This window comes from Bombina bombina, chromosome 2, assembly GCF_027579735.1.
Source record: "Bombina bombina isolate aBomBom1 chromosome 2, aBomBom1.pri, whole genome shotgun sequence".
Lineage (NCBI taxonomy): Eukaryota > Metazoa > Chordata > Amphibia > Anura > Bombinatoridae > Bombina > Bombina bombina.
The window spans coordinates 549,387,768-549,409,435 of record NC_069500.1 but is presented as its reverse complement, the minus strand read 5'-3'; the positions used below and the strand labels follow the sequence as shown (position 1 = coordinate 549,409,435).

General features: G+C 42.8%; 1 long non-coding RNA gene across 1 annotated transcript in view; it reads left to right on the top strand.

Annotated features, from left to right (window-relative positions):
• The window catches only part of LOC128649250 (uncharacterized), a 114,140-nt gene that overhangs the window by 62,889 nt on the left and 29,583 nt on the right, over positions 1–21,668 (top strand). Inside the window, exon 2 of the long non-coding RNA XR_008400657.1 lies at positions 20,062–20,122. This is a non-coding gene — a long non-coding RNA (uncharacterized LOC128649250). The remainder of the gene's footprint in view (positions 1–20,061; positions 20,123–21,668) is intronic.

The window sequence follows — 21,668 nt, the reverse complement described above, 5'->3', positions numbered from 1 at the left end:
GAATGTGTGGGTTGAGGGGGGGGGCTGTTTGGGAGGGATCAGGGAGGTGGGCAGTGTCACGTGGGAGAGTAATCCTTACACTAGAATTGAACAACCCTTGCCAGTTAATTAACCCCTTCACTGCCATGCAATTCAGAAGTATGGTGCCCAGTTGCAATTTGCAGTCTTCTAATTACAAAAAACAATGGCAAAGCTATTCATGTCTGCTAATTCTGAACAAATGGGATCCCAAAGAAGATTTTACAACCGTTTTGTGTTAAAACTGCATATGCAGTATGTAAATAATTTCAGTGAGAAACCCAAAGTTTGTGAAAAAGGGGCATGAAATATACCAAAATTGGCCTAGATCAATAACTTGCGGTGTGTGTGTGTGTGTGTGTGTATGTATGTATATATATATATATATATATATATATATATATATATATATATATATATATATATATATATATATATATATATATATATATATATATATATATATATATGAGTCCACAGCAGCATTCATTACTTTTGGGAATTCAGAACCTGTTCACCAGGAGGAGGCAAAGACACCCCAGCCAAAAGGCTTAAATCCCTCCCCCACTTCCCTCATCCCCCAGTCATTCTTTGCCTTTCATCCCAGGAGGTTGGCAGAGAAATGGCAGAAATTTTCAATAGTTTCTTATGGAGGGTAGTACTCTTCAGCATGGGACTGGAGTTTTAAGTAGTCCTGTCAGCCTCTCAGTGAGAGCATGTGTGAAAGTTAGGTCCGGAGATGCAGGGAGAGTCTTTCTGCAAAACCATCCCGGCTGATATTGACAGCTCCACAAGCAATCAGCGTTGATGAGTTTCGCTGCCTGCTTTTTTCTCTCAAATCCATGGCAGAAGCAACGCTACTATCTGTCACACTTGAAGGGCCGTGTTTCTGTTCCACGGCGTAGCTTCCGGTAAGGTCGTTTCATTTTACTTTCATCATGGATGTATTGTAATTACAACTGTTTATCCGAGAGGGGCTACAACCCTTCGGGGATAACTTTAACATAGGGTCTCGGTGAGGCTCCTTTTTGTATCTAGGAATTGAGGGTTAATATCTCCTGAGGGGGGTTATTGAACAGGGGGTTTATAATCATGTTTGTTATGTGATTCTGTCTGCTAATGGGGGTGTAAGGTGCCGTTTAGATTTTTCTTATTGGTCCATTTTTTATTCAGTGTCCCAGTTATGGAGGATTCTGATTTTTTTGGAGACGGAGATCTCTGATTTAGACTCTACTTCTTGCGAAGAATATGAATTGGCCCGGGTGATGCATGCCCATCAGTTATGTTCCAAATGCCGTTTTAGTGTGCTCTGTTCCTCGGAATCAGGTGCCTCTCAGCCATCCACTTCTGGACATTCTATTTCCCACGAGACGAGTTCCCTACCACCAACTCTTACTACGCATGCAGGTAACCCAAATGTTACTTGTCCTTCTACAGAGTGTGGCCTGTTCCCACCGGATGTTACGACACGGTTCCGCATGGCCATATCTTGGGCACTGACGCATCTGCACCTCCCGGGAGTGTGCTTACGATATTGTCAGTGTTCCGTTAACCGGGGCTCGTCAGGCATAGGATCGCCTGTTCCAGTTCAGCCCTCCGGGGGAGCGACTGCCCCTGAGGCCTCAGGGGGTCAACCTTCGGGGCTGGTGTTATTTTTTTGTCCCGGCGGAGGTATGTTGCGCCTTTCGTTATAGACTTCCGCACCTTCGTGTTCTACTAAGGCACGTTTTTGGCATTGCTGAAGGATCCCACTCTTAATGGGTCTGGGGATTCTAAGTCTTATTCTTCGACTGACTTGCATGCATAGACATAAGGGGATGAAGTAATTTTCTTGTAGTCTTTGTTATTTGTGTATCCTTTTCCAGTTCTGAGCTTGGAAGTCTTGGACCCCTGTTGGGCTGGTCCTGTGTGTTTGTCCGTTCTTCCTGGGCGATAATCTACAGGTTGCCTTATCTTTTATTTTCATCTGGTGAGGATGATTTTTATTTGGTCTAAAGCTCAGGTTGTGGGTGATGTTTCCTTGGGAACTTTCTTCTCTGAAATTGATACTCGCGATTTTGTGGTCTCACTGTTTACTAAGGTCTGTCTGACTGTTCTTTATCCCTCCCATCTCGTTGGAGACTCTCTGTGGCCTTGGAAGTGCTGGGGCCCTTAGTTTCAGGCTGGTCCTGACTGGGTACAAATCCTTCTGTCTTTGAGGCCTTGTTCAGACACGTGGCACCTTTTTTTTGTCCAGTTAGTCCGGTGAGGGCACCTAGTGATCACAATAAGATTTGTGTTTTCTTGTTTTATTTTACAAGCTTCAACTAGCATCCTGAGAGGGCTTGAGGGTCCGTGGTTGCTTAGGGGCATGGGGGATTAGTTCAGTCCTCATTCGCCTTTCAATCTGGTGGGCTGGGACACCGTTGAGATCCGCGGCGACATGCTCATTCGTTTCCGGTAACTAGAGTGTTTTTTCCTGTTGTAGGTGGGAGGATTTAGGTCCTTCATACCGCTGTTCTTACGGTTTTGCCTTTCATGGTCTCTTTGGAAGTATCCTTTTAGGTCTTGTTCCTCTTAGAGGTTCTCTTCCTTTGAGTCGAGACTTTCTGGACTAACCCCGCTTTTTCTGGCGGGTTTGGCCGCTTAATTATGAAGTGAAGGCCGTGAGGAGGAGTTAGTCGTCTCCATATCAGGGGTGATAGGAGGTGTTGTCTCTTTTTTCCAAGCTTTTGCTTAGGGGATGTTTTTCTGCCTGGGTTCGGGATGCTATGCATTCTTCTCCCTTGGGTGTGGTCCTCTGGAACGTTAATCTGAAAGGATTATTGAGATTAGCCTTTCTTTCTGCTCTCTTTCAGGTGACTCTGTTTTCGTTCTCATTTCCCTTAGTGTTGCCCTTGGGGCCTTTGGGCTCTGGAAAAATTGCGTGACTTTGTCACGGTCTGCACCTTGTTGGGGGGGGGGGGTGTTGACCTCCGGCTAAGGGTGTTCTCTTCCCTTTGGGCTGGAAATTATGAGTGAGTCCTGTACCTGTTCTCCGGATTTCCCAGTTTTCATCCCCTGTGAGGTCTGATTGCTTCAGAATTGGTATCTTGTGCTCCCTGTGGGTGTCGTTCGTTCTAGGACGATTCTGGGTCCCAGGTCCAGGGTTCTTGTTTTGGATCCTTCTTGGATGTCTGGAGACTTATGATCCTGTGGACTGGTTCGGGACGACCCAGTTTTTTCAGGGACCCTATGTTGCAACATGTGGTTTAGCTCATTGGGCTTGCAAGCAGGAAGGCCAGAGTTTACATCCACCTTCGGGTACTGGTTATAAACTTTAAGGCCTGACTTTTCCTTCGGACGGATTGTGCTCCTCTTCATGGGGAGTTTTTTTTCTGTTGGGTCAACAGTGGTGTCTGGATGAATTTTTCATTTGGTCCGTGTTTTTAGCATACTATGGCTTCATATCTTGTGGACATGTACGTTGTTCTTATCTTTTGAGGGAATCCCTTTTGAGGGAATAGTTTGTCTTCCTTATGATCTGGGGTTTCCACTCTCTGGAGGGTCTTTGTCCTGCCCTGTGTGTAGGAGATTGGATCAGGTGGCTTATTTCTGTAAGGGACAGCATCTGCTGCTCTGTGGGCTTTGTTCCACCTGTTGGAATTTAAACTCTCTATGTAGAGACTGTCTAAGAGAGCTGTGGCAGGTCTTCCTATGGATCTATTGCAGTTTTCTCTGTTCCAGGTCCCAGGGGGTTCTCCTTGGAAGTGCCTTATTTTGGAGGAGAGGATTTGGTTGGCACCCGAGCGCTTTTTCTTTTCATTCCCTGGTGGCTTGTGGTTGGGGTCTTTCTGCCCCCCCTGTCTATCAGACATGTCTTTTTCTTTTACAAGATATACAGAGTCCACTGATTTAATCCATTACTTGTGGGATATATTCCTCCTGCTAACAGGAAGTGGCAAAGAGCACCACAGCAGAGCTGCTATATAGCTCCTCCCCTAACTCCTCCCCCCAGTCATTCTCTTTGCCTTTGCATAGCAATAGGAAGGGTAAAGTTTATTTGGTGATAAAAAGATAGTTTAGTTTTTCTTCAATCAAGATTTTTTTATTTTAAATGGTACCGGTGTGTACTGTTTTTACTCTGGCATGATATGGAGAAAGTGGGCCTCAGGAAGATTCTCAGTCTGCAGAGAATCAGGATATGCCATTTAATTCTCCCCAAGTGTCACAACCTTTAACGCCCACGCAAGCGACGCAAAGTACTTCTAGTGCGTCTACTTCTTTTACTTTGCAAGCTATGGCCGCAGTCATGTCTACTACCCTTACAGAGGTATTGTCTAAACTGCCTGGTTTGCAGGGTAAACGCCATAGGTCAGATATTAATGCAAATACTGAAACCTCTGACGCCTTAGTGGCTATTTCCGATGTTAACTCCCAATGCTCTGATTTGGGGGTTAGGGATTTCATGTCTGAGGGAGAAATTTCAGAGTCAGGAAATTTAGTACCTCAGACCGATTCAGACTTCGTGTCCTTTAAATTTAAATTCGAACACCTCCACTTATTGCTCAGGGAGGTTCTAGATGATTGTGACCCGATCACGATTCCTCCAGAAAAATTGTGTAAAATGGACAAATATTTGGAAGTACCTACTTACACGGATGTTTTTCCGGTTCCTAAGAAAATTTCGGAAATTGTCAAGGAATGGGATAGACCAGGTATACCGTTTTCTCCCCCTCCTAATTTTAAGAAAATGTTTCCCATATCTGACTCCATGCAGGATTTTTGGCAATTAATTCCCAAGGTGGAGGGAGCTATTTCTACTTTAGCTAAACGTACAACTATACCCATTGAGGACAGTTGTGCGTTTAAAGACCCTATGGATAAAAAATTGGAGGGTATTCTAAAGAAAATTTGTTTCACCAGGGTTTTCTATTACAGCCTATAGCTTGCATGGTTCCAGTAACTACTGCAGCTGCCTTTTGCTTTGACGCCCTGGAAGAGTCTCTGAAGGTTGAGACACCTTTAAAGGACATCTTAGACAGAATTAAAGCTCTTAAAATAGCAAATTCTTTTATGACTGATGCTGCTTTTCAACTTGCTAAATTAGCAGCGAAAAATGCAGGCTTTGCCATTGTAGCGCGTAGAGCGTTATGGCTAAAATCATGGTCGGCTGACGTATCATCTAAATCTAAGCTTTTGACTATTCCCTTAAAGCGTAAGACCCTATTCGGGCCTGAACTGAAGGAAATAATCTCTGACATTACTGGAGGTAAGGGTCACACCCTACCTCAGGACAAGCCCCTCAAGATGAGGAGTAAACAGAATAATTTTCGTTCCTTTTGAAATTTTAAAGGAACATCATCTGCTTCCTCTTCTTCCTCTAAGCAGGAAGGGAACTTTGCTAAGTCCAAGGCGGTCTGTAGACCTAACCAGGCCTGGAATAAAGGTAAACAAGTCAAAAAGCCCGCTGCTGCTACCAAGACAGCATGAAGGGGCAGCCCCTGATCCGGGACCGAATCTAGTAGGGGCAGACTATCTTTCTCTGCTCAGGCTTGGGCAAGGTATGTACAGGATCCCTGGGCATTGGAAATTGTGACCCAGGGGGTATCAGTTGGAATTCAAGGACTCCCCCCCCCAAGGGGAAGATTTCATCTTTCACGATTGTCTGTAGACCGGACAAAAAGAGAGGCGTTCTTACGCTGTGTAAAAGACCTCTACACCATGGGTGTAATTTGCCCAGTTTCAGAACGGGAACAAGGGCAGGGGTTCTATTCAAAACTATTCGTGGTTCCCAAAAAAGAGGGAACCTTCAGAGGGCTCTGCAGTCCATTCATCGGCCATCAGTGGCTCAGTGTATGGAAGTCATCGGACTCATGGTAGCGGCAATGGATATCGTCCCGTTTGCTTGCTTTCATCTCAGACCACTACAACTGTGCATGCTCAGTCAGTGGAATGGGGATTATGCAAATTTATCTCCTCAGATAAATCTGGACCAAGAGACCAGAGACTCTCTTCGGTGGTGGTTGTCGCAGGACAATCTGTCCCAAGGGATGTGTTTCCGCAGGCCATCTTGGGTAATAGTAATGACAGATGCCAGTCTTCTGGGCTGGAGTGCAGTCTGGAATTCCCTGAAGGCTCAGGGTGTGTGGACTCAGGCGGTGTCTTAATTACCAATCAATATTCTAGAACTGAGAGCGATATTCAACGCGCTGCTAGCGTGGCCTCAGTTGGCCTCGGCCAAGTTCATAAGATTCCAGTCAGACAACATCACGACTGTGGCGTATATCAATCATCAGGGGGGAACAAGGAGTTCTCTAGCGATGATAGAAGTATCAAAGATAATTCGATGGGCGGAGGCTCACTCTTGCCATCTGTCTGCGATCTATATCCCAGAAGTAGAAAACTGGGAAGCGGATTTTCTAAGTCGTCAGACTTTTCATCAGGGGGAGTGGGAACTCCACCCGGAGGTGTTTGCAACTTTGACTCATCAATGGGGCACACCGGAATTGGATCTGATGGCATCTCGACAGAATGCCAACCTTCCAAGTTACGGGTCCAGGTCACGGATCCCCAGGCTGTACTGATAGATGCTCTAGCAGTACCTTGGTCGTTCAACCTGGCTTATGTGTTTCCACCTTTTCCTCTCCTTCCTCGGGTGATTGCCAGAATCAAACAGGAGAGGGCTTCAGTAATTCTAATAGCGCCTGCATGGCCACGCAGGACCTGGTATGCAGATCTAGTGGATATGTCGTCTCTGCCACCATGGAGACTGCCATTGGACTGCTCTGCTAAATTCGTCCTCTGAGCATTCGAGGTACAGTAAGCCTCTTGAGGTTTCTCCTTTCTCCATGTTCAAGATTTGTGGGAAGGACTGGCTGCTCTTAGCCTGCGACGTTATCCTCTAGTTAGTGGATACTTAGCAATCTGAAGGATCCTATCTTCAGCTGCTTTCTGCTTGCCCTGCAAGTATTTAAGTCATTTTTAGATGACTGCAGCGTGCAGTGTTTTGCTTCTGGTGTAGTTCGTCAGACCTATCTGAGCTTGCTGCACGAGGTTTCGTTTCTGAATATTTCGGTATTCTGAGCTACCTTTTTGCGACTTGGGGAACTTCATCTTCTTCAGTTGCTTTTTAGAGTGCCGTTGCACTGTGTTGGGGGAAGATCCTCTTTGTTTCAGACTCCCAGCATTATCCTGTTTCTTTTTTTCTGGGGTTTGGGAGTTGCCTCCCCTTGTTTCTATGAGAATGGGTCTCTGTTGGTCTGGAGTTCCTTATGCTAGCTGGTCAGCTAGCTCAGCATACTAATGCACTGTGGCTACTCTGCACTGTAGCAAACCGAGGATTGCAAGTTCGATCCCCAGCGAGGTCTACTCAGCCTTCTTCCTTTCGAGGTTGATAAGATGAGCAGCACCTTGAGTCTCTTAAGGGGGATTAGCTGTGCTTTTACAAGTACATTCCTGTTTTCTCCGTGTCTTTTCTTCTTTGTGGAAGAATACGGTAGCTTGCTCCCTTTCTTTAGTAAGGGGTGTGTTGTTTGGAGACCGACTGCTGGGCGACAGTGTCTCCTGGAGGCTGTTGACTCAGTCAAGTCTAGTTCCTGCGGTCTCTAGCAAGGCTTGTGGACTATCGTTTTCAGGCCTGGTGCCTTCAGAATGGGCCGCCTCTTCTACCCTCCCATTTTTGCATTCAGTGTCCTCTATAGCTTGGGTATTGTTTTCCCAAAAGTAATGAATGCAGCTGTGGACTCTTCCATTTATGAAGAAAAACTTAAATTAGGTATAGTTTATAATTTACTTTACTTCAGATGGAAAGAGTCCATAGCTCCCCTATTTTTCTGTGGGGCGTCTGTTATTTCTGTTCTTCTGGCACATTTTCACCATGATATTTCTTCTACTGTTCCTTGTTCCCTCGGCAGAATGACTGGGGGATGAGGGAAGTGGGGGAGGTATTTAAGCCTTTTGGCTGGGGTGTCTTTGCCTCCTCCTGGTGGCCAGGTTCTGAATTCTCAAAAGTAATGAATGCGGCTTTGGACTCTTTCCATCTGAAGAAAAGAAAATTATCAGGTAAGCATATTTTTTTTTTTTTTGTAGTGAAAGAGTTAGAGACATGAAACTCATTTTTTTTTATTTTCCTGTCATGATTCAGTGAGAGTATGCAGGTTTAACCTTCGAAGAAAAGATCCCAAGGTAATGAAGACAATTTGGTAATATAAGTTAATTGGAGCATTGTCTGAAATTGTATGCTCTATCTAAATCACTAAGAAAAAGGCTGGGTTTCATGTCCCTTTAAGACACAAGCTCATAAGTGTTTTTTTATGTAGGTTTGTTAAGTTCTCAAGAAACTAGTTCAAGGATACCAAGAGAATGAGAGCACTTTCATAATAATAGAAGTAAATTTAGAATGATTTTTTTTGTTGCTGTTACATTGTATGATTTTTTTTAGAACGTTTTGTAACTTTAACCCCTTAAGGACCAGCGACGTACCCTGTATGTCACTGGCCTTTTTTTGGGACTTGATTGTTTTATAGCGCGGTCTTGCCCCCAGCGTTAAGACTGCTCTATTCCACAAAGCCTTCTGAAGGGAGGGCATTAATAGCGTGTTCTTGCTAGACTTGTGCTATTATGTCCTGAAAATACCCTTAACGACCAATGACATACAGGGTACATTGTGGTCATTAAGGGGTTAAAAGGACAGAAATAAGTTCATTTTTGGGGTTGGATGTAAATTAAGCAATTTTTTATTGCCTTTTATATTTTTTTTTAAATATAAAATAACCTTTTGTCTGAAAGTAAAGGTCCTTCTAATTGGTTTGTTGCTGCTCCTTACTAGACTGTAATGTTACAGTAACTTTAGACTAATTGTGCAGCCCTCATTCTTCTAACATAATACATCTTTATCAGCTTACCGAGATATGCAACTGTTGAGAACCAAGTTTGTTTTTAGAAAGTGGTTTCTATGGGAACAGTGAGTTTGCCTTGTTAGTGTGGTGTCCTATTTTTTTTCCCTTCACATTTAATGGGACTTGGCTATTAATTATCCCACAGTATTTAGGGATTCAATTTTGCGTAGAGAGCTCATACTATTGTAATTTTATTAGTTTTAAGAGAACATAACTCCATATAAAGTGTCTATCTAATCCCTCTAACCTCTGCTGCCAAAAATAGTAATTGCCATACACTTTTATTTTATTTTTTATTCCCTGTTCATGTGTTTTGTGTGCTGGCTTGTATTCAGTTTATCTGTATATTGACAATGAGCATGCTAGATTATCTTGCCAAGTACACATAATCAGCTTTGTTCAGTAGTACAGGGTGTTATCTATATACACTATATGTGCTGGCATGTATTATAGTAATACATATATGTACACTGATGATGAACACAGTGCACTGTGTATTGATTATTAGTGCAACAATAACTAGCATGCTGGGCTGTATAATTGTGATAAGTATCAATGTAACTGTGAGAATACACAGATAATGCATACTTTGTGCTTTGTCATACTAAAGAGTAACTATACTCTAGTAACACACTGATGTATACTGTTTTTGTGGATCTATGCACAAATAATGTAATAAATAATGTAGCCATACACTAAAAATGAGCATGCAGAGCTGTATAAGTGTGTTGTATACAACAAACAAGTTTGTGTGGCTGGCATAAAAAAAACATGCATCCCTGCATGAGTTATAAACAAAAATTCCCTCTACTATAGGTATTAGAATAGGAAAAAATATCCAAGGCAGCAGACGGTGGTATTGCTTGTACTGCACTAGGCACTTCTGGAACAGTAAGTTGTCTGCACGTTGGGCACTGTTCTTTCTGACATACGCTGGTTCCCTATTGCTACATTCCCCAGGCAGCTCTTGATCACCTTGCCGTTAATCTACCTCTTTGTGTACATTTCCTTACCTATGGATCACATTAAGTCCATGACATTTTTGATCAGTCAAATTGGTGACTCCTTTAAATAGTAGTGTATAGCAATATACTGATTGTATGAAATAAATAACTGAAACTACAAGAAATGACTTCTATGCAGCTATTTTTCATGTCTGCAAAAAAATAATTATACATAAATGTAACGTTTGTTTGTGATTTATACATAAAACATAAATTATGCTTACCAGATAATTTCATTTCCATCTGTATGACGAGAGTCCACTGCTTCATTCCTTACTAGTGGGAATACAGAACCTGGCCACCAGGAGGAGGCAAAGACACCCCAGCCAAAGGCTTAAATTCCTCCCCTCATCCCCCAGTCATTCTGCCGAGGGAACAAGGAATAGTAGGAGAAATATCAGGGTATAAATGGTGCCAGAAGAACAAAAAATTTTCGTCCGCCCAACCGAGAAAACTTGCTGGGGCTGTGGTTTCTCATTCAGATGGAAAGCATAATTTATGTTTTCCATCTTAATATGAGGAGAGTCCACGACTTCATTTCTTACTAGTGGGAAAAATATACCCAAGCTCTAGAGGATACTGAATGAAAACGTGAGGGTAAAAAGAGAGGTGGACCCTATTCTGAGGGCACCACAGCCTGCAAAACTTTTATCCCAAAAGCTGCTTCAGCCGAAGCAAAAACATAAAATTTTGAAAAGGTATGTAAGGAGGACCATGTAGCTGCCCAACAAATCTGCCCCATAGAGGCCTCATTCTTGAAGGCCCAAGATGAAATCACAGCTCTATTTGAATGAGCCGTTTGTCAGGGTGCCAGGAATCAGACTGAGACGAGAAGTGCAAAAATAATCACACCTTTTATTAATAGCAAAAAATAATAAAAAGTCCACAAGTCAAATAACAAGCCAGGAGTCAAAACCAGAGCTAGAAGTCAAACGAGCCGGACTCAGCAACAAGGAAAACAGAGTCAGGAACAAGCCAAGGATCAGGAACCAGGAAGGACGTCAGGCAGCCATGTAATACACAGGAACTCTCACAAACAGGTCTGAGACCACGCAAAGGCAAAGCATACTGAACAGAGGCCCTTTAAATAATAAGTGAAACCCTGACAGTACCCTCTCCTCAATGACCCCTCCCCCACGGGAGGACAAAAGGCTTATTGGGGAAACGGGCATGGAAGGCACGGAGGAAGGCGGGAGCATGAACATCAGAGGAGGGAACCCAAGAACGCTCCTCTGGACTGTAGACCCTCCAGTGAACCAAATACTGTACACGGCCCCTGGACATACGAGAGTCAATAATGCTGTTGACCTCATACTCCTCATGGTTGTCAACAAAGATAGGATGAGGACGAGGCAACACAGTGGTAAACAGATTACAAACCAATGGCGCTGCATAGAATGATGAAGGCAATCCTGAATCTGCACCCACGTGGAACGGAGTTGCCGGAGATGCTCCTCCAAAGCCGGAATTCCCTGAGACATGAATGAATCGAGCAACAAGGATGGTTGCAACCCATAATTTGCCATGAACGGGGATAACTTGGAGGAAGCATTAATAGCACTATTACGAGCAAACTCTGCCCAAGGTAACAGTTCAGACCAATTATTGTGGTGATCTGAGACATAGCAACGGAGGAACTGTTCCAGAGCTTGATTAGACCGTTCCGCAGCCCCATTGGATTGAGTGTGATATGCCGAGAAGAAGGAAAGCTGGATCCCCATTTGAGCACAAAAGGAACGCCAAAATCTGGGGACAAACTGGCTACCCCGGTCCGACACTATCTCCTTGGGTTACCCATGTAAACGGAAGACCTCCCGGGCAAAAATTGAAGTAAGCTCCTGAGCGGTAGGCAGCTTCATCAAGGAAATGCAATCTGACATTTTAGAAAAAGGGTCAACCACCATAAGGATAACAGTATTGCCATTGAAAATAGGGAGCTTGACAATTAAGTCCATGGAAAGATGTGTCCAAGGACGCTCACCATTAGACCCACAGGAAGACATCGAGGAGTCTTATTCTGTGCACAAACTGAGCAGGAGGAAACATCAGAAAGAAGATCTGGCCACCAGAATTGTCAAGAGACAGACCAAATCATTTGGTTCTTGCCTGGGTGACCTGCGGCTTTAGGATAGTGGTAAGTGTGCAAAAGTTTAGTTCGAAGATTCTCAGGAACAAAACACCACTAGCATTGGTTTGTGCAGCCAGGATCTCCTCCCCCAAGGGAGAAGTCAAAATAGTACGTATGGTAGCCAAAATATGGTCAGGAGGTATAACAGGAGTAGGTACAGACTCCTCCTTGGACAGAGGCGAAAATTGTCGAGAGAGGGCATCAGCCCTAACATTCTTACTACCAGGCAGGTAGGAGACCATAATTAAACCAAGACAAAAACTGGCGCCCATCGAAGACCAACTGGGCGAGGCCACTGCAGATAACTTGTAAGGATCCATGGAGAACCCTGCAACTGTGATAACATAACCTAGGAAGGTTACTTGAGTCTGATGGAACATTTCTCGAGTTTACAAAACAGGCCGTTCTCACTTAGTCTCTGAAGAACCCGTGTAACATCAGAACGATGAGCCTCAAGTGTGGGTGAGTGTATGAGGATGTTGTCTAAGTACACCACAACACACTGTTGCAACATATCTCGTAGGACATCATTAATAAATTCCTGAAAAACAGCAGGAGCATTACATAGGCCAAAGTGCATTGCAAGATACTCATAATGCCCGCTTCTTCAGTTAAATGCTGTTTTCCATTCGTGGCCCTCTTTAATCCTAACGAGATTGTACGCTCCTCTCAAATCAAGTTTAGTAAAGACCGTAGCTCCCTTGAGGCGGTCAAAGAGTTCCGTAATAAGCGGAATAGGGTAAGCATTCTTAATGGTAAGACGATTAAGACCCCTATAATCGATACATGGTCTTAACTCGCCACCCTTTTTCTTCACAAAGAAGAAGCCAGCGCCTGCAGGAGAGCAGGATTTGCGACAGAGCATCAGCAACATACTCCTCCATAGCACAATTCTCTGCAACAGACAGAGGGTACACCCGACCCCGAGGAGGAATGGCTCCGGGTTGCAGGTCTATGGCACAATTGTAAGACCAGTGAGGAGGCAACGTACCGGCACGCACCTTGTCAAACACGTCTAGGAACTCTTGTTACTCCTCTGGCAATTGAGATACCGAAGACGTGCACAAGACTTTAACTGGTTTACGAAGACAAGTGGAAATACATTGCGGGGACCACGACAAAATTTCAGACCTGCGCTAGTTGAGACTGGGATTGTGCTTTTGGAGCCAGAGATAACCCAGAGCAACCAGAAAATGTGGAGAGTTTATCCCCTGGAACTGAAGATTTCAAAATGGAGAGCCCCAACATCCATGGACAACGGAGCAGTTTCGTGAGTAACGAGTGCAGGCTGAAGGGGCCTGCCATCAATGGCCTCAATAGCAATCGGAACGGACCGAGGCAAAACAGGAATGGAGTGCTTTGATACAAAAGCACTGTCAATGAAATAGCCCGCAGCACCAGAGTCAACAAGAGCCTGAGTGGCTATGGAGGAGTCCACCCAGGTAAGGACAACCCTGACCAAAGGTTTCTCCTTAAGTGGTTCCGGGGACGAGGATAAACCACCCTAGGTCTGCCCCTGACAGGACCTTGGGTGTGAGCGTTTCCTGGCCGTGTAGGACAAGACTTCAAAAGGTGGCCCTGTAACCCACAATAGAGGCAGAGCCCCTCCCTCCTCCTAAAGGCCCTCTCCGCTGTGGAGAGACGCGTGAATCCCAACTGCCTCGGCTCAGCAGTACCTGGTGACTCGGGGCCTGGAGGCATGGGTGGGAATGAACACGTAGGAGACAACGGAACAGGAGGCTTCCACAAGCGCTCCTTGAAAGAGGGCCTCTCTCTGAGTCTGATGTCAATTAGGATAAAAAAAGACGCCAATGCCTCGAGATCCTCTGGTAAATCTCTGGCAGCAACTTCGTCTTTATTCGCATCAGAGAGCCCATGAAAGAAGGTGGCAACAAGGGCTTCATTGTTCCAACCTACCTCTGCGGCAAGCGTACGGAATTCAATGGCATACTGAGCAACAGATCTTGTACCTTGCTGAATGGACCTCAGTCGTTTAGCAGCAGAGGAGGAGCGAGCCGGAACATCAAATACCCTTCGAAAGGAGGCCACAAATTCAGGGTAATTTGAAATCACAGGTTTATTAGTCTCCCACAAGGGATTAGCCCAGGCAAGAGCTGTGTCAGAGAGCAACGAGATGAGAAATCCCACCTTAGCTCTGTCAGAGGGAAACACCTGAGGTAACATCTCAAAGTAAATGCCCACCTGGTTCAAAAACCCTCTTCACTGAATAGGATTGCCTCCATATCGCTGACGTAGAGGTGCAAAACAGGACATGCTCCTAGTAGGCATAGGTGCAGCAGCGGAAACAGGAGCAGCCATAACTTGCGGGACACTTTGGTCCAAATGTGCAGTGCGAGTCAGCAGGATTTGCAGGGCTAGTGCAAATTGATCCAAGCGGTGATCCTGTTCATCCATTCTGGAAATGATGGCAGGTAAAGCTGGATTATTAGCACCATCAGGATTCATGGCCTTTGTGTTATGTCAGGGTGCCAGGAATCAGACTGAGACGAGAAGAGCAAAAATAATCACACCTTTATTAATAGCAGAAAATAATAAAATGTCCACAAGTCAAATAACAAGCCAGGAGTCAAAACCAGAGCTGGAAGTCAGACGAGCCGAGTCAGGAGCCAAAGCGAATAGTCAGACGAGCCGGAATCAGCAACAAGGAAAACAGCAGAGTCAGGAACAAGCCAGGGATCAGGAACCAGGAAGGACGTCAGGCAGCCAGGTAATACACAGGAACACAACAGGTCTGAGACAACGCAAAGGCAAAGCATACGGAACAGAGGCCCTTTAAATCATAAGTGAAACCCTGACACAGTTATCCTCTGAGGAGGCTTATGTCTGCTGTTTCAACCAAAAAGATAGGGAAGCGGAAGAAGCCTTTTGCCCTCTACGCTTCCCAGAATAGACAACAAACAATGACAAAGTCTTTCTAAAATCCTTCGTAGCCTGAAGATAGAATTTTAAAGCCCAAACCACATCCAAATGAAGTAATCGTTCCTTCGAAGGAGGAGGATTGGGACACAAGGAAGAAACCACAATCTCCTGGTTGATGTTGTGATCAGACACAACCTTAGAGAGAAAACCCAACCAAGTGCGAAGAACAGCCTTTTAAGGATGAAAAACTAGGTACGGAGGCTCACATTGCAATGCCGCCATCTCAGAAACTCTGCGTGCCGAAGCAATAGCCAGTAGAAAAAGAACCTTCCAAGATAGTAATTTAATGTCAACCAAATGCATACGCTCAAAAGGAGCCCTCTGCAAAACCTTAAGAACCAGATTTAAACTCCAAGGAGGAGTGGTAGGTCTAAACACAGGCCTGATTCTAGACAGAGCCTGCACAAAATACTGCATATCAGGAAGCTCAGCAAGCCTCTTGGTAGTAACACAGAGCCAAAATCTGTCCCTTTAAGGAACTAGCACAAAGTCCCTTCTCCAAACCATCTTGGAGAAAGGAAAGAACCCTGGACACCTTGATCTTATGCCATGGGAATCCACGTTTTTCACACCAGAATAAGTAGGTCCTCCTCACCTTTATTATAGATTCGACGAGTGACCGTCTTTCTAGCTTGAATGAGAGTATCAATCACCCTCTCAGAAAAACCTCTCTTGGCTAGGACTAATCGTTCAATCTCTACACAGTCAGCCTCAGAGAATCTAGATTCTGATGAACAAAAGGACCCTGTTCCGTTGCCGTCTGTCATCACAGACAACTTACGTTTCGGGCTTCGCCCTTCGACTTGGCCTGACGTTGTATGAAAACCTCTTTTTTTGTAAGGCATAAGAGTTCAGTAGGGTGACGCCTATCCAGCGTCATAATCACATGGCATAACATGACAGCACTATACATATACAAAGTGCCTTGTCCGTGGGTACTCACATGTATTTAACAACTGCCTAACTAAAAATGTCAGCAATGCACATATTGGTCAATAGATAATACAAAAACATTAGTATATCAGAAAGAAAACTCACGGGCCATAATAAAGATGAGTGAAGTAAGTGAAATATCGCCACAAAGCATACCATAATGACAATTGGAATACCTAGCTCTTCCAATCACTAGCGACACTTTACCCACTTCACACAAAAGATTTCATATGTGCCTAATTATAATAAGTCTATACTGCCTATATACATATGTATAGTCAAAAAGAAAATAATGCCAACAAATTCAAAGGATTGTACAACCCTACAAAAAAATTGTATATGGATGAGCATCAGTCACTAAATAAATGTTTCCCAAGTGATTTCCCTATTTAAACCATAGGGAGTCATGGAATCCAATTTTGGATCCATAATGCTTCCTTTTCAAACGGTAATTTCTGTCTGTTTCCACCCCTCCTCAAGGGGCCTACTCCATCTACAACCTGAAATTTAAGTTGGCTTTTATTATGACCCAATAATGTGAAGTGATGGGCTACAGGGGCCGAGGGATCAAGTTTTCCTATAGCTGCCTTATGTTGTTTGATCCGTTCCCTAATAGGTTTGGTGGTTTCGCCAACATAGGCCAAACCACAAAGACATTTGATTGCATAAACCATGTATTGTGAATCAGATGTGTAATTGCCTCTAATGGATAGACGTTTACCAGACCTTGGGTGGGTTATAGTGTCGCCTAATTGAATTTCATTGTGCACAATTCACCGTAAGAGTTGGCTGAAAGGATGGCTCTTAATCGTTTGTGGAGGATGAAAGCTGGTAAACGCAACAAATTTCTATCGGTTTCCTTCCTAAACACGTCTGCAGACCAGAAACCATCTCTCAATGAGATCTTAATATCCAGAAAATTTTGGACATGTCGATCATATTCCATGGTAAATTGAAAGTTTGGGTCAAAAAATTTGTATACACTAATGATAGCTTTAAAGAAATTTTGGAAAAGGTACATTGATGACGTCTTTATGATTTAACTTTTTTTGAAGAGTTAAATACACGTGTTTAGGAAGGAAACTGATAGAAATAATTTGTTAACGTTTACCAGCTTTCATCCTCCACAAACGATTAAGAGCCTTCCTTTCAGCCAACTCTTACGGGCTAAGAGAATTATTAATAATGAAACACGCTTAAATGATCAATTCCAAGATTTATTTTGTAGATTTGATAACAGGGGGGTATCCAGTGGATTTGTTACATTCACATAAACTTAAAGTGGACCAAATTGCTCGTGCAAATTTAATTCAAAAGAAACAGAGAACACTGCATGATAGTATTCCGTTTGTGGTACCTTATGGTTATCACATCCAACCGTTAAAAAATATTTTTAAAAAACATTGGTCTTTGCTCTCAGAGGATAGGATCTTGGCAAATACTTTTAACAATTTCCCTCTGTTCTCTTACTAAAGGAATCGGAATTTGAGAGATATCTTAATTAAGGCTGACGTGGGAACTAGTCAGAATAGAGCTATCCACAGTGAGGCCCCTAATGGTACTTTTCCATGCAATAATTGTGCACAATGAAATTCAATTCAATTAGGCGACACTACAATCCACCCAAGGTCTGGTAAACGTCTATCTATTAGAGGTAATTACACATGTGATTCACAATACGTGGTTTATGCAATCAAATGTCCGTGTGGTTTGGCCTATGTTGGCGAAACCACCAAACCTATTAGTGAAACGGATCAAACAACATAAGACCGCTATAGGAAACTTGATCCCTCGGCCCCTGTAGCCCATCACTTCACATTATTGGGTCATAATAAAAGCCAACTTAAATTTCAGGTTGTAGATGGAGTAGGCCCCTTGAGGAGGGGTGGAAACAGACAGAAATTACTGTTTGAAAAGGAAGCATTATGAATCCACAAATTGGATTCCATGACTCCCTATGGTTTAAATAGGGAAATCACTTTGGGAACATTTATTTAGTGACTGATGCTCATCCATATACTATTAATTTTTTTGTAGGGTTGTATAATCCTTTGAATTTGTTGGCATTATTTTCTTTTTGACTATACATATGTATATAGGCAGTATAGACTTATTATAATTAGGCACATAAGAAATCTTTTGTGTGAAGTGGGTAAAGTGTCGCTAGTGATTGTAAGAGCTAGGTATTCCAATTGTCATTATGGTATGCTTTGTGGTGATATTTCACTTACTTCACTCATTATCTTTATTATGGCCCGTGAGTTTTCTTTCTGATATACTAATGTTTTTGTATTATCTATTGACCAATATGTGCATTGCTGACATTTTTAGTTAGGCAGTTGTTAAATACATGTGAGTACCCACGGACAAGGCACTTTGTATATGTATAGTGCTGTCATGTTATGCCATGTGATTATGACGCTGGATAGGCGTCGCCCTACTGAACTGTTATGCCTTAAAAGAAGGAGGTTTTCCTACAACGTCAGGCCAAGTCGAAGGGCGGAGCCCGAAATGTACGTTGACTGGTGTGTGTGTGTGTGTGTGTGATGTCGGACGCCAACGGAGTCGATGCAAGCATGCTGGTTTGAATTTCATCTTGGAATTGCCACAGGTTTGAGCCATTATTGGACATCTCCCCTGCAGTTTACACATAACGTCTTTTTGAATCCTGGACGGATTGGGTGAGATCGCTCATAGAGCGCAACAATAACACTTTTTTTTACCTCTAATATATGCCAGTAATTCAGACTGAAAAGTTGCTAATTTGGGGATCGGTATTTTAATTGGTATAGCTCTAAACAAATAGAGTAGTTGTGGTAATATGTTAATCTTTACTGTTGCCAGTCGTCCCAGCCAGGAGAATGTATATGTAGAGAATGTATTTCCATTTATGAATATCCCGCCTAATATCTTTATAAATTAGGATATTTAGTTCTAATAGTTTTTTAGTTTGAGGGGGTAGGGCCAGCGATGGAGCTTCACATTTATTCAGATTGACCTTGATTGCTGAACATTTCGCTATTATGTCATATAGGTTAGGGAGTGAGATAAGTGGTTTGGTTATTGTTACTAATTTATCATCTGCAAATAATGTTGGTTTGTGTTCTGTGTTTACTATACAGACTCCGGATATATCTTAGGAGAGTTTGATTTTGGCTGCTAGGGGTTCGATGCACATGACAAATGTAACTGGGGATAGGGGGCATCCCTGTCTTGAACCATTTAGTATGGGGAAGGCCTTAGATCTTTATCCCTTTGAAGAAACCTGGGCTGTTGGTTTGGAGTAAATTTTCGTAAAGGACCCATTGAAACCCTATTCGTCAAACGCCTTCTCCGCGTCCAAAGAAAGAAGCAGAAAAGGCGTCCGAGATCTATCCAAGTAATTTACTATATTTATCATATGCTTGATATTATCAGGTGCTAACCTATCTTTGATGAATCCAACCTGATCTGGATGGATTAAGGTTGGCAAGAATCTTAGTAAAGATTTTTAGGTCCTGATTTATTAGTGATATGGGTCGGTCATTAGAGCAGATTTTAGGATCTTTATCCGGTTTGGGAATAACTATGATTTAAGCATACAACAATTCAGGGGGAATTTCGTGGCCAACCAAAATGTGGTTGCAAAATGTAGTGAGATGTGGAATTAGTGTGGACTTAAATCATTTGTAATATTCGCCTGGGAAGCCGTCAGGGTCTGCTGCTTTTCCTGGCTTAAGATCTTTTATAGCTAGACTTATCTCTAATGGGGTTATCCGGGCATTAAGTATTCCCCTAACTTCCTCAAAAATAGTTTTTAGTTGTAGTTCTGACAGGAATTGGTTGGTGGGGGTTTCTGTTGCAGAAGAGTTGGCTACTCTATATTCCACACAGCCATTGGCTGCATACTCTAGTGACATATTTATAGTACAACAGAGAAGATAACCTAAGTTACAACATGGCAGCTCCCATTGTTTTATAGACACTAAAACATTACACATATGTTGTCAATATTTAAGCAGCTAATAAAACTTTTAACAAATACATCTACATCTTATTCTCAAACTAATCTTTTCTTTGAATGCATCAATCTAGCATTTCTTTAGTGTTTTAATGTCCCTTTTAAGGAAGTAAATTATAGTAATTATTATTGTAAACTTCTTTTTAATTTTTTTTACATTTTTTGTTTCACTTTTTGCAGAAGGGCTGGTGTACGGCTTACTGTTGAAACACATTCTTCCTCAAACCCTATACATAAAAAGGTAAGCCTATAATAAGACTCTTAAGAAGCTTATAATAAAACTTTTAAGATGACTTAAACGTGGATTGTATTTTCTTTTTAATGACACGATGAGCCCACGGATCATCTTAATTACTAATGGGATATTCACCTCCTGGTCAGCAGGAGGCAGCAAAGAGCACCACAGCAGAGCTGCCAAACATCACCTCCCCTCACACCCAACCCAGTCATTCTCTTTGCCTGCGTTAGTGATAGGAAGTGGCAAAGTGAGGTGTTAGTTAAGATTCTTCAATCAAGAGTTTATTATTTTTAAAGTGGTACAGGATTGTGCTACTTTTTCCTAGGGTGTAGCTGTAGTCCATGTCAGTCTCTGCAGTAGAGGTTTGGTGGCTTTAGAGTAATGGGAACTTGTGGGACATAATTCTCACTGAGCCTCCTATATTTAAAGGGACAGTCAACCATAGAATTGTTATTGTTTTAAAAGATAGATAATCCCTTTATTACTCATTCCCCAGTTTTGCATAACCAACACAGTTATATTAATGTACTTTTTACCTTTGTGATTACCTTGTATCTAGGAACCTTCTTTCAGCCCCCTGATCACATGACTGTTTATTATCTATTGTCTTAAATTTAGCATTGTATTGTGCTATATCTTAAATAACTTTCTGTGCCTGAACACAGTGTTATCTATATAGCCCACGTGTACTTTCTGTCTCTTTGTGTTGAAAAGAGATTTAAAAAGCATGTGATAAGAGGCAGCCCTCAAAGGCTTAGAAATTAGCATATGAGCCTACCTATGTTTAGTTTAAACTAAGAATACCAAGAGAAAAAAGCAAATTTGATGATAAAAGTAGATTGGAAAGTCAATTAAAATTAAAAGTCCTATCTGAATAATGAAAGTTTAATTTATACTTGACTGTCCCTTTAATACTGCCCTAATTTCCTATAGTCGGTTGGATATGATTCAGTCTCTGTTTTCTACAGGTCGATGTGAGGAAGAGGACCTCTCACACCTGTAAACTGCCTTGCTGTCAGGCAGTACCCTGAGGTAAGTGCTATTTTCTTGTTCTGGGGCAGTCAGATCAACTCAGAAAAGAGTGGGCACAGGAAAATACCTTATTTATTTAGTAAAGGGCTCTCATGTAAGGGGCACTTTATTATTGGCAATACTCTCCTAAGCAGGAGAGAAATATTTGGCAGCTATATGTATTTTTTTGGCACTGGGGTTAGTCTGAGCTCTGAGGCATTGAACATTTTTAGGGCTCTGGTGGTTCCATGTTCTGTGGGGTTAATTTTTCCCCGGGAAACAGGCATTGCATTTTAGACACTCCCACGATGGGCCGATTTACTTCTCCTGCGCTTTTCCTAGTTGCGCTTACAGTGGAGACATTTTGAGGCATAAGTGAGATCCGGTCTGATGTTTCTAGGAGCGCATGTGTACTGCTATTACATGCGTTACTAGGACCGGGCTGCATCATTTTTTTTATTTATTTTTTTTTATTTTTTTTTATATATTTTTTTTGTTGTTGTGGCAACGGGCCAAATCTTCCGCTGCGCAAGGGGAT